The following is a 14,487-nucleotide window of genomic DNA, read 5'->3' on the forward strand; positions in this document are numbered from 1 at the left end:
TAAACCAAACAACAATGATTAAATCCTAAATGAGTGGTGCTTTAGCCTATTGGGAAATTAAAAATAATTGATTGTCTTAAGCTGAATAATGTTTTTGAGATGATTTCTTTGTCCCTTTTTCTTTGTGGGTTAAAAATAAAAGGGGGGGGGGTTAGTGATCAACCAGAAAAATTTGCCTCAAAAGTCAAAAAGTGGGGGGAGAAACAACTCAAAAACATGCTCTTTCATGGGTTGGATAAAAAAGAAAAAATTTAAAGAGGAACAAAAGAAAAAAAAGAAAAGAGATAAAGACTAAAGAGGGCTCGTTAATCGATGGGCATCTACACACTAGACCTTTTTTTTTTGGTTCATCAAGTTTTATGGAACGAATTTACAAAAATACTGTAATATCCTTTATGAAAACAAATGTTAGTATATAATATATTGTTAACTTCATCTTAATCTATATTTTTAAAATATTAATATTTTTACAAGTTTTTATAATATGTAGTTAAAAATATTGGTGGTCAAAGATGTGCATTGGCAAGCGTGTCCAGTCGAAACGGTGCGAGTATTAAGGGACGGAGGGAGTAGGTTTTAATTACTTTTTAGGTGGTAAAAACACAAGTTTCATTTTTTTAGGTGGTAAAAAACAAATTTTTGATTTTTCTAGGTGGTAAAAAGTAATTTATTTATAGGAAATTAGTTTCTTAATTAAATTTATGGAAATTTAACTTGTTTGGTTAATAATGTGGTAAGTTTTACTTTCCTAAAGGGGACTAAGTAAGCAAATTCCTCCATTTGGTGGGAATTCGAAATTCCTATAAAGTTTCACTTTTCCATTTTACCAAAATTTGGTCAACCAAACAACTCACATAATTTGCACTTCTTAGTAATTCTATATTCAATCTTTTTGTATGTCAACCAAACAACAGTACAACACCCATACATTTACTTTATTCGCAGTTCACACACCGGATACTATTAATTGATCACCTGTTGTGAACTTGTGATTATATATCATATGTGTCGGAGAAATATAATCATGTGAGATATTGTTAGATTTGATTCAACAATATATCATTTCAATCATGTGTTAAGAATTGAGATCTTCTAAAGTTTTTAAATAACTCTAATAAATAGAGTTGTTGAAATCTCAGTCGTCTATTGATACAAATGATCGACATACATCCATATCCTCAATTATGGATATTAATGGTAAAAATTGTGTGTTTAGAATCATTCAAACTCTTCAAAAGTTTCAATGTTTATAAAACGGAATAGGCGTATAAATAGCCTGTATACTAATATATATTTTTTTTCCATAATTATTTACAATTAACGGTGCTTTAGGAAGACATAAAATAGTTGTTTTCTACAAAATTACACAACATATCATGTTATAATGTATTTTTACAAAATAATTTATGAGTTTTTTTTAATTGTATGCAAGTGAATCATAACTCACACAAGTACAATACTAATTATAAATATAAGAGTGACATCTGAGTGAGACATATCATACACAGACTCTAAGTCTCTTAACTATTCTTTATTCTTTTCATGTGGGACTTGAGTTGTCATCCCAACAATTCTCCCCTCAAACCAGGGACCACAAACACGTGTCCTCCCCTCCAGTGAAACATCTTGTGTCTTCTATAACTAGGTAGAATTTCGATACAAGTACCACACAGATCTTATTGTCGCGGGGGCACAACGAGGGTTCTCCCACACACTGCAAATGCAGCTGACTACCCATGGTCTAGCTCCAGAACTTTGGGCTCTAATACCAGTTGTTGGGCCAGAACGTTTAACTTGTTGAATTATCTTCCTAAAAAAAAAAAAGTTCCTGAGATAATAATTGTCCCACACCCTCTCTCATTCAATTAAAAAAACACCCCACTAAGTCCTACCACATCTACTTTTTCAATAAAATAATAATTGATAACCAAAGAACCACTTATCACCTAAAACTTTGTGCAAAGTTAAGTGTAACAACTAATCTGGGACGGGGGGAGTATTAGTTATTACTAATTATAAATTACAAATTATTAATTGTTAATTATTAAATACTAATTATTAATTATCAATTATCAATTATTAATTATTAATATTATTGTTCTTATTATAATTATATAATAATAACAATAATAATAAATTAATTAAAAAGGTCTGGCCTGGTCTGATCTGGTCTGGTCTGGTCTGGTCTGAATGTTGCTGGTCTGGTGTGGTCTGGTCTGATCTGGTCTGATTTAATAAGGTTTGATCCAATAAGTAACAATGACAAGGTGAAGAGAACATGACCTAAGGCTCCATTTGGTAGGGCGTAAAACGTTTTCATGGAAAACGATTTTTCCCTTTTCAATCATTTTACGTTGTTTGGTTGAGTAAGGGATGAAAAACCATTTTCCATGACTCCCTCAAAGGTGGAAAACCCTTTTCCATTTGAAAGTGAGGGAAACCATTTTTCTTTCTTTCCTCCTTAGCTCCCTCTCCTTTCTTCCTCTTAATCTTCACCATCTTCTCTCATTTTCCTTTAAGCTACCAAACAAAGGAAAACTAGTTTGAAATTGTGTTTTCCTTTAAAAAATGTTTTCCATGAAAAATTATTTTACAATGAAAACGTTTTACACTCTACCAAACGGAGCCTAAGTGGGAAAAGAATTGAATTGAATGAGACATAATAAGGGCTAATTCCTCAACGTTCATGCACTTATGGTGTGTATGAATGGTGATGGTTTGGTTCCCCTGTAAATATAATCCGAGCATGATCAATCACTCTCTTTTTACTTAGCCGTCCATCCCCTTATCAATTTAGGCATGTGAAAGCCCACAATTTGTGTAAGTATTGTCGGACTAGTGTACAATCCTTAATCATTTACGGCCAATTCCAACTTTTGTTTTTTTCACTATTTCAAGTAAATAGTACCTCCTCCGTAAAAACAACAACAACAACATTATCATTCTCTCCTACCACTACCACGAGACAAATAACAACAACCTTTTGCACTATTTTCTTGCTTCCGTCTCATATTACTATCTTATCGACATAGTTTAAGGTTAGACAAGGTATTGCACGAGTCACATGATCGTCTTAGAACTGTTAAAAATAGGGGTGTGCAAAAATTGGTCCGGACCGAAAAAATGGACTGGACAAGACCGACCCAGATCGGACCGGACTGGACCGAAGGCAATTTTTCCGGTCTTCGGGTCGAGAAATTTCAATTTCCGGTCTTCGGTCCGGTACGGTCTGGTTCAAAACCCGATTTTGGACCGGATCGATTTTTCCTTAATAAAATATAATAGAACCTATTTAAAAAAATTATTCTCTCCTTTAATATGTTGTAAATAGTACTATATTGTGGTAAATTTTATTTTAGCTTTCAAAAAAAGTCTTAAACAATTAGTTTTTTATATATATTTTTTCTTTTTTACCATAATTTTTATAAAAAATAAAAATATACTTCGTATAGAAATAGGTCTAAAATCGGTCCAACCCGGTCCGGTCCGGGTTTTGGACCGATTTTTCCGGTCCGGTCCGGGTTCGGTCCAAGCATAATCGGTCCGGTCTTTGGGTCTTGAATTATCAAAATTTCGATAATCTTTTGCATGGATAATTATTGGATTTTGTATCGGATTGACCACGAGAACACTTTAAGACATTAAAGTCATGTCATAAGCAGTTCTCATTAATGGTGATTAGAACCATTCCTCAGAACATGAGTGATTATGATTGCTCGTTTGAGAATTAGTTCGCTCTAATGCTCGCAAAACGTCGCACCGTAAAAGTGAAGGAAATGTGTCATTCACCCAAGGTGCATTAAGTCTAATACCAAAGTTCGGATTAATTACGAACAATTAATTCAGTAATATCAAGTTATCGGAACAGCTAGCTGGAGCAATGCTTCCGATCAGTGAGTTCTAATCTATGTTAAGCTCACAGCTTACTCTTGACTGAACCTATAAGGTCACACCAATGACATGTAACAGATCACCGGATTAAATGAATCGGAAATTCATTTAATAGCTTTTCGGGAATTAGTTTGGAAACACATAATATACAGTACGACCTTGCATCGGAATCGTATATCGTATCACGAATATTCGTAAGCTGGGCGAAACGAATAATCGTATTGTACAACGGTAATTCGTCGTGTACGATACGATAAATAATAGCCGTAATACGTTCGTCGCGAATACGAGCCGCAACGTAGCTGCCGAACCGTCGAGCCAAGCGTGCATGCGCACAAGGCCTAACGAGCCAGCAAGCTCGCGCAGCAAGCAAGCCATCCCACGGCACAAGTGTGCGCGCACAATGGGGCAGCAGCAAGCAGCGAGCAAGCAAGCGAGACCCGCGACCCATTGCTGCTGCTCGCGCGCTATGGGCTTCGGCCTGCAGTGGGCTTGCGCTTGTGTGGCTTGCGGTGTGTGTGTGTGTGGCCGGTCAAGGCTGAAGGAAATAGTGCCCTTGGTCCAAGTATGCATATAATATTAAGTCTAATAAATGCGGTTCAGTATTAATTGACAAGTTAATAATTCAGTGAGATCAAGTGAGCTGAATGCCTAGCTAGAGGCCGCTTCAGTTCAAGTGGAATTAATGATATTAATCCACAGCTTACTCTTGACTGAACCCGTAGGGTCACACAAATAGTACGTAAACGGATCAAGTATTTAATGGCATTAAATACTCCATCTATGGATATTCGGAATCGACGGATCTTGGTTTCAGTGGGAGCTGAGATCGTCATAAGCAAGAAATGAATACTCCGGAAACGATGATATTGCCGGAAACGGAAATATGGATCGTATCGGAAATATAAATATTATCCAATTCGTAGATGTTGCCGGAAACGGAAACATGGTACGTATCGGAAAATATTAATGGAAATGGAAATATTGCCGGAATCAGAAATATTGTCGGAAACGGAAATATTGTCAGAATCGGAAATATTATCGGAATCGGAAAATAATTCCGGAAACGGAAATATTAAATATTTGTTCGAAACGTAAATTAATTCCGGAATCGGAAATATTAAGTATTGGTCGTATCGGAAATAAATTCCGGAACCGGGAATTTAATCGGAAGCGCATCGTACGAATTAGCATCGGACGAGGCTTGCCAGACGAAGGCCCAACACGAAGCCAGGCCCGCTGTAACACCCTAATAATTCCTTGCTTTTATAAACCCATTTTCCAACTTAAAATGAAGGAATTACTAAAGCATTACCGCCACCGTGATAACGGCTAAGACTATTACCAGAATTACGCAGCGGAATTTAATGTCAACTAACTTTTAAAAACATAATAAATTTAATGTTGAGGCCTCCTACAATTTGGAACCATAATGGCCCAAAACCCAAAGTATAAGTAATTCAAATATTTCAAACATAATTAAAATAAAGTTAAACAAAATAGTTTCGAGGAACGAAAACATGCAACTCTCTCAATCATCCCAAGCCACATGATTTCGTTCGTACTTGACCTACCAACCTGCTATATTAATCTACTCCCCAACAATGCAAGTGCAAATGATGGATCATCATAGGGTCATTAAGGCAAAGGCCATAACCGGAAACACACAAAGCACGCAGTCAGCAAAAGCTGAGTACTTACAAGAATAGAGTAATGAAACTAATCATGCATCACTCACTAAATACTAATCAACATGCAAAAGCCATATAATAACAATTCAAACAATCATGAGATACAAGACTCGACTCTTGACTCGACTCTTGACTCACAATTTAATTAGAATAAGCTTCGAACGGGCCAAAAGAATAATCCACAAAGGGAAAAAAGGTGATGGGAGCCAACCAAACACCAAATATAATAATAATAAAATCGGGCCATACCGAGTGTCGGGCCATACCGACAGAATTCCTGCGCATAATATAAATGAAACAACGTCTTGTATCATTAGTAGGAGTACGAGCTTTCCGGCAAGACTCCCCCCATTGTTCATACTCAAGGTATATACGTTCCAAGAGTTTTGAAGCTTGTTCCGGTTGCACTTTACGTTTATTAATATTTTAATAAAGGCGAACTCAAGACTCGACAACATGCATACATACAATTAATAAACGACAACCAAAACAATCTTATTTTAATGATTTAAGGCTTGTGATCAACCAAGCAAGACACTTGTGATATTACTACCATGTTCCTCCTCACCAAAGTGAGACTCCACATCATGCATATTAACATGAGGGTTGTGCCCTTGCACGACAAATCCTAATTCATTTCATACATAATATTCCCAATTGAACCCTACATGTGCGGTGGCTTACGTGAGCTAACCCTTCACATGTGGTAAAATAAATAGTACAACGAGGTACAAATAAATGGCTCAAAGTATGCTAGACATCCCGTACAATAGCATACAATTAATTAATCCATCCCTTGCATGTGAATTGAACCATACATGCATAAATATTGAACAACATGATTGACAATGAAATCCATACTCATAATAATTTTAACATGCTTGTTCAACAATTAATTCAATAAATCCAACATCACAAAACACATGCTCGTTCACCAAAATAAACATGATTTCACATAATGTAATTCACATCATCAACAATCATGTAATGTCATTTACAAAAAGGTGTGGTCGCCCTAGACTTGTACGTACCTTGAATACCTAAGCGTAGGGGCCACTTTGCAATAACGAGCACTCAACTAGAAATCACCTCCTATCATCAAAATAATGAAACTTAAATTATTTCCATGTTCATTAAATTTTCAGCAACTTTATAAAATTTAAAACTCCCTTTAGACTTTAAAATTCAATCGTTTTTCAATAATAAAGTCGTCTCAATTTGCAAAATCAATCCCTAGTACAAAAACCTACTTTTTCCGCCTTTAAAATCAATAAAAATCAACACTTTAAACCTTTATTCAAATCTGAAAATATAATTGATTATCATAATTAAAATCATCACCTAATTATGCTATTCAATTGACTCATTAGGTCTAGGTTAAAACCCTAACTTGAAAATCCCAATAACACTAGTTTAATGTCATAAAAATCCATGCTTTATTAAATAAACAAATCTGAAAATTCATACTTTAATAATTAAAACAAACCTAATGAATCACAACACACAATTCCTCAAACCACGGTATTCATAACCGGTTCCCAGCATTTTAATTTCTCAAAACAATATTAATATAATAATTTAAAATACGGAATTTAAATAGAATAGGTAAGGAAGAAGAGAATTATACCAATCCGGCCTATAGCACGGAACAATCACGAATTAGGGTGATTGGGCGAAAAATTGAACAAGAACGAACACGAACAACACACACACACACACACGCACCAACCGTGTGTGGGTGTGCGCGCAACGACGAGGGATGAGGCACAGGCGCGCGCTGCGCGAGGGAGAGGCAGCAGGGGCGCGCGAGCAAGAGAGAGCAAGGGGCGCGCTGGTGCGCGAGGAAGAGAGGGCAAGGGGTGCGCTGGGCGCGAGGAGAGGGAGAGGGGTGTGCGAGTGTGCGGGGCGTGAGGCCGAGGCACGAGAGCACGAGCAGTGTGCGGGGCGTGAGGCCGAGCGCACGAAGGGCACGAGCACGGGTGTGCGTGCGTGCGGACGAGAGAAGAGAGGGAGAGGAGTGAGGTGCAAGAAATCAAAAAGGGGCTTTATGAAATTTTGGGGGTTTATTTAATGATGGGGAGTCCTATTTATAGGCTCCCTAATCCCTTGATGGGCTAGGCTTAGGATATTTGAGTTGGGCTTAGGAATTAAATGAATTGGGCTAGCTTAGGATTTAAATGAAACTGTTTGGATTGGGCTTGATTAATAAAACAAACCGGACTTTTATTTAAAACCCGAAGCTTTTAAAAATCATTTGCAACTCATTTAATTTCCCGACTCAAGAATTAAATTCGTTTCGTAATTAATTAAAATAATAAATATTCTAATTAATTAAAATACATTAAATACATTTAAATATTATTTAAATGCTAATAAATCGTAAAATGCTTTATAAATATAATAAAATATATTTATAAATATTATAAAAATACGAGGTATTACAGTCTACCCTCCTTAAAAGAAGTTTCGTCCAGAAACTTGGGTTCGGAAATCCAAAAATTCAACTCAACTTGAGACTTTCTGAGACTTTTCAATACGTTCATTTACAAAAGTTTTAAGTTGCTGTACTCTTTACATGATTAAACAGGACAATAATAAGTGCAAATTCAATAGAAAGCACTAAATTAAGTATAAAATAGGGGAAAACAAGGTAAAAAGCGCGAAATTCTACCACACTCTACCCCCTTAAAAGACACGAGTTACGACCCCGTAACTCAACTAACCTCGGGAAAAAGCTCGGGATATTTCTTTCTCATTTCGTCCTCCGCTTCCCAAGTGGCTTCCTCAGATTCTTGATTAGACCACAACACTTTGACAATTTTCACATCTTTAGTACGCGTACTACGCACTTTGCTATCAAGGATTTTGACAGGTCTTTCCTCAAAGGTTAGACTTTGGTCTAATTCTATGGTCTCCGGTTGCAACACATGCGATTTATCCGGGATATATTTCCTTAACTGAGATATGTGGAACACATTATGCACTCTATGCAAGTCCATAGGCAAGGCTAGTCTATAAGCTACCTTTCCGATTCTTTCTAAGATCTCATATGGGCCTATGTACTTAGGGCTTAACTTCCCTTTCTTCCCAAATCTCATGACACCTTTCATTGGTGACACTTTGAGCAACACTTTATCACCTATGTTGAACTCTTCGTCCCTACGTTTTAAGTCTGCATAACTCTTTTGGCGATCCTGCGCCGCTTGAATCTTTGATTGGATGGTTCGTATTTGGTTCATGGTGTCCTCTATCATTTGAGGTCCCAACACTACGGTTTCACTAATATCGTTCCAACAAAGTGGACTTCTACACTTTCGTCCATACAAAGCCTCAAATGGTGCCATTCCAATGCTAGCATGATAGCTATTGTTATAGGAAAACTCAATCAAATCTAGGCTATCTTCCCAACTTCCTTGGAAATCAATAACGCATGCCCGAAGCATGTCCTCCAGGGTTTGGATAGTCCTTTCAGTTTGGCCATCCGTGGCTGGGTGGAAGGCTGTACTCATTTTCAATGTCGTACCAAAGCTCTTCTGCACACTTTTCCAGAAATTCGAAAGAAACCTTGAATCTCTATCTGATACGATATCCTTAGGAACTCCATGTAACCTCACAACATTCTTAATGTAGGCTTTAGCAAGTTGTTCCATTTTCCAGGTTTCCTTCATTGGTATAAACACTGCTGACTTGGTCAACCTATCTACCACGACCCAAATTCCAGTCTTTGACTTAGGTAAACAAGTGACAAAGTCCATAGAAATACAGTCCCATTTCCAGCTTGGAATCTCTAAAGGTTGGACCTTCCCTTAAGGTCTCCTATGCTCAATTTTAACCTTCTGACAAGTCAAACATCTAGCCACAAATTCAACCACTTCGTTCTTCATCCTTGGCCACCAATAGACCTTTTTCAAGTTCTTATACAACTTGTCACCCCCTGGGTGCACAGAATATGGTGTATTATGCCCTTCTTTCATCAATCTCTCTTTCAGTTCTCCACACTTTTGAGGCACACACCACCTGCCTTTGTACCTCAAGCTTCCATCATCATGCATTCGGAAATCTACCTCCTTACCTTGCGAAATCTTTTCCTTGATTCGCTCCAACTTCACATCACCAGCTTGATTCTCTCTAATCTCATCAAATATTGACGGTTGGATGGTTAAGGCATTCATTATTCCCACAAGGCTTTCACCACCTATTATTTCAAGGTTCAAACGCTGCATGTCCTTACACAACTCGTTAGCAACTACTAACGCATTGACACTATGACTTGATTTCCTACTCAAGGCATCCGCAACTACATTGGCTTTTCCCTCATGGTACTGGATATCCAAATCATAGTCCTTAATTAACTCCAACCACCTTCGTTGGCGCATATTCAAATCCTTCTGTGTGAAGATGTACTTCAAACTCTTGTGGTCCGTAAATATCCTACACTTCACACCATACAGGTAGTGTCTCCATATCTTCAAAGCAAATACTATAGCCGCTAGCTCTAAATCATGGGTAGGGTAATTGGATTCATATGGCTTCAATTTCCTTGATGCATACGCAATAACTTTCCCGTTTTGCATCAATACACACCCCAAACCATTCTTAGAGGCATCACTATACACATCGTATGCACCACTCTCATCTGGTAAGGTTAACACTGGCGCGGTTGTCAATTGCGTCTTTAAGGCTTGGAATGCTTCCTCACACTGGTCACTCCATTCAAACTTGGTTTCCTTCTTCATCAAGGTAGTCATGGGCTTGGCTATCCTAGATAAGTCTTGAACAAATCGTCTATAGTAGCCAGCTAATCCCAGAAAACTACGAATGTCAGTCACACTCTTGGGTGTAGGCCATTCACTAACAGCTTTAATCTTAGCAGGGTCAACTGCCACTCCTTCTTTAGATATAAAGTGTCCCAAAAATGCAACTCTTTCCAACCAAAACTCACACTTTGAGAATTTGGCATATAACTGGTTATCTCTCAAGGTACTCAACACCGATCTCAAGGGTTCCGCATGATCTTCTTCACTCTTCGAATACACTAGGATGTCATCTATGAAAACCACTACGAACTTGTCCAAATAGGCATGGAATACACGGTTCATTAAGTCCATAAATATTGCAGGGGCATTGGTTAACCCAAAAGGCATAACAGTGAACTCATAATGTCCGTATCTAGTTCTGAATGCGGTCTTTGGTATGTCATGGTCAGTGATTCTCAATTGATGATAACCCGAACGCAAATCGATCTTTGAAAAGATTCCTGCTCCTTTTAGTTGGTCAAATAGGTCTTCTATCCTAGGTAATGGATATTTGTTCTTGATTGTGACCTTATTGAGCTCCCTGTAGTCTATACAAAGCCTCATACTTCCATCCTTTTTCTTCACAAACAACACTGGTGCTCCCCAAGGCGATGCACTTGGCCTAATATAGCCTTTCTCCAATAGATCCTCTAGTAGGCCTTTTAACTCATTCATTTCTGCTGGAGCCATTCTATAAGGTGCTTTTGAAATAGGGGCGGTTCCAGGCACTAAATCTATGGTAAAGTCAATAGGTCGATTGGGAGGCATCCCCGGGATCTCTTCTGGAAATACATCAAGGAATTCATTGACTACTGCAATATCCTCAGGCTGATCCTTGATCACATGCTCTAATTCCTTACATTACATAAGAAAGATGGGTTCCCTTTACCGACTAGCTTCACGAGTTCCATTGCCGTGATGATTCCTATGTTCTTAGGCTTACCAAAACGACGATATGACACTACTTTGCCTAGGCTAGACCTCAAGTGAACCTTCTGCTTCTCACAATCTATTTTGGCTTTGAACTTGGCCAACCAATCCATTCCTAGAATTACATCTAGCTCTCCTAACTCGAATTCGATTAGGTTAGATAAGAATACGGTCTTGGCTATGGTCATAGGCACATCTCTATGGATTTTGGTACACTTCACTATACTACCAGTAGGTATGACTATAGGTACTTCAATCGATTCAGGCTCTTTCAACCCTAATTCCCCCAAAGCATCTACTGATATAAAAGAATAAGTCGCACCAGAATGAAATAGAACTTTAACTGAAACGAAATTAATAGAAAAAGTACCCGCTATGACGTCAGAGGAAGTCTCCGCTTCTTGCCTAGATATCACATTCAACTTTCCTTGGGCAACTCCTTTGTTATAGCCACCTCCATTGGTGTTCCCATTGTTGTTTCGATTCCCATTCTGCTGTTGGTTCCCTCCAGGCTTTCCATGGTTCTGGTGATTGCCATTGTTACCACTTTGGTAGTTCCTTTGATTTCCACCTCCATTTCCCCCGTTCCGGTTCTGATTATTCCGGTTATTGCCTTGGTGGTTACCTTGGTTAGGCTTTCCATTCTTAGAATAGCACTCATACTCCCTATAGCCTAACTTCTGACATAATCTACAAGTCACCAAGTTCCCATCACAATCCTTTCCAGGGTGATTCATGTTACAGCGCCTACATTCGTAGGTCCGTACTCCATTCCTTCCAAACTGATTTCCAACACCTTGGTTGTTGCGATTACCACCATTGTTAGCCCTAAACTGGAAATTCCCATTTCCTTTGTGCTTCTTAAAATTCCCCTGATTCTGATGGTTATTTCCTTGATTTGAGCTTCCACCATCCTTTCTCTTTTCAGCACTACCATTCTTCCTTTGCTGTAGCCCATATAGGTGAGCAGCTTTTCCGTACAGGGTGTCTAATGAGGTAAAGGTCTCTCCAGACAACAACAGCTGTAAGTCCATGGTCAAACCATTCTCAAATCTTTGAGCCCTGAGCTCTTCCGTTGCTCCACTTCAGGTGCAAACCTAGACAACTCTATAAACTTAGAATAGTATTCCGTCACAGACAGACCTCCCATTTTGAGTTCAATGAACTCTTGCGCCTTTTGCTTCTTCAGGTAGGGTGGGTAAAACTTGTCCCTTAGTGCAGTTTTGAATGCTTCCCATCCAAAGTTAGGTGTGGCTCTAAGGGTATTTTCACATCGTTTCCACCACAGATCAGCTTCACCTCTCAGGTAGTACACAGCACTATTCACCCTAAGGTTTTCGGGGCAATTCACAGCTACAATGAGTTTATCAAACTCTCTCAACCAGTTCTCCAACACACTTGGTTCAATCTCTCCGCTATGGAGTGGGGGCTTGCTTTGAGCTATTTTCTTAAACATTTCCCCAGCCGGGTCATGCATTGGGTTTGCTCTGGTTTGAGCTAGGTCACGAACTACCTCAGCTAGTTGTCTAACCACTTCAGAAATCTCTTGGCTAGCCATATCCCTTCTCCTGAATAAATAAAAGGCTAGCTTTAATATTGGTTGGACACGACATTACTAAGGTACTGGTTCTACAACGAACCTACTCACAACAAGAACACACACTTAGGCGCCACCTAGGGGAAGAGTTGGTGCCACTTTCGCGCCTTCTCACCCCACTATTCGATGCAAGTAAATTTAGATGGTTGCTACTAAACCACCTTGCACATAAGAATTTCATTGAAGAAATAACAAATAATCCCTTTGCGATACCCACACGACTTAGAATTGAGAATTAAACTTAAAGGATAACGAAAAGGAAATTCTATTCTTTTATTAAAACTCCAACGAATAAGTCTTACATCCACTAATGCCATAACATTTATTCTCCAACTATAATAGACTAAAACCATAAATAGTAGCTTTGCCACTTTATTACTTCAATCGAAAAGAAAGAAACAAAAGAAATAAAACTAAGGATTACATTTCTCTAGAGACTAACGTCATCACGACGATCATTTCTTTCCTTGTATTGCTCTGGAGTAAAGTCTTGATCATTAGGATCATCCAAGTCCTCTTCCGGATCCGAGTCTTCATCCATAGCCTCATCGTTTTGCTGTGGCTCACTATCAACCACATTATTCTCTTCAAGCTCATCTTCAGATCCACTGGATATCTCAATGGTTGGTTCAGGAACTATAGGGTTAGGATTCTCAATCTCTACCACATCATCATCACTATCCTCCTCAACATCACTAACTTGCTCATCATGGATCATATCATCCTCACCATCACTTTCTATTCCTCCATAGCCCATACCTAAACCCGCAGAATACTTTCCATCCTCATAGCTATTTTCCGCAATCTCTAGTATAGTAGCAAGAACCTCAGAATCATACTTCCACCTAGCATCACTAGTCCCATATTTGTACCAATTAGGGGTACCATCACTATAATGCATGTCACTGAACCTATTCTTGAGGTCTATGTAAGGGTTCTTATGGGGTAAACAATGTATAATCATACTAGCCATCATATCTTTGTGCCTAAGGTGGGGCATATCCTTGGTCGAAGCCAAATAGTCACAAGCAAACACGATCTTCTGAACATACGTGCGAGGAGTCTCATTATCCATCTTCTCTAAGTATCCTAAACTGGTGAACTTAGAAGGTAGCATCCTTAATTCCTGAAAATTCACAACTCAAAAGTCTTACTAACGCGTTTCCATAGAAATTCCAACCCCAAAAGGATACAATAAATAGTTCGTGAAGCCATACAATTTCAATGCACAAATATATGCTCAAAATGAAATATGATGCAATTAATCACATAAAGCAAGATAAAACATGGTTAAAACATATACATGGCACTTAATAATCACATTGTCACATAATATGCATTCTTAGACTAATATGCCCTTCTTAGTCTACCCATTTCTCACTTGAAAATAATATTAATTTTCGAAATTAATTGAGAAATAACTCCTAACTTAGTTGAAATTATTTAAATTAAAATCGAAAATTAATAAAAATTATCGATTAATTAAATAAATAAATGGATAATTTTCGGATAAAAATAAAATAAAAGAAATCCGAAATTTTTTAAATGTAAATTCGAAAGAAAAAAATATATTCGAATAAAA

Source organism: Spinacia oleracea, chromosome 5, assembly GCF_020520425.1.
Source record: "Spinacia oleracea cultivar Varoflay chromosome 5, BTI_SOV_V1, whole genome shotgun sequence".
Taxonomy (NCBI): domain Eukaryota; kingdom Viridiplantae; phylum Streptophyta; class Magnoliopsida; order Caryophyllales; family Amaranthaceae; genus Spinacia; species Spinacia oleracea.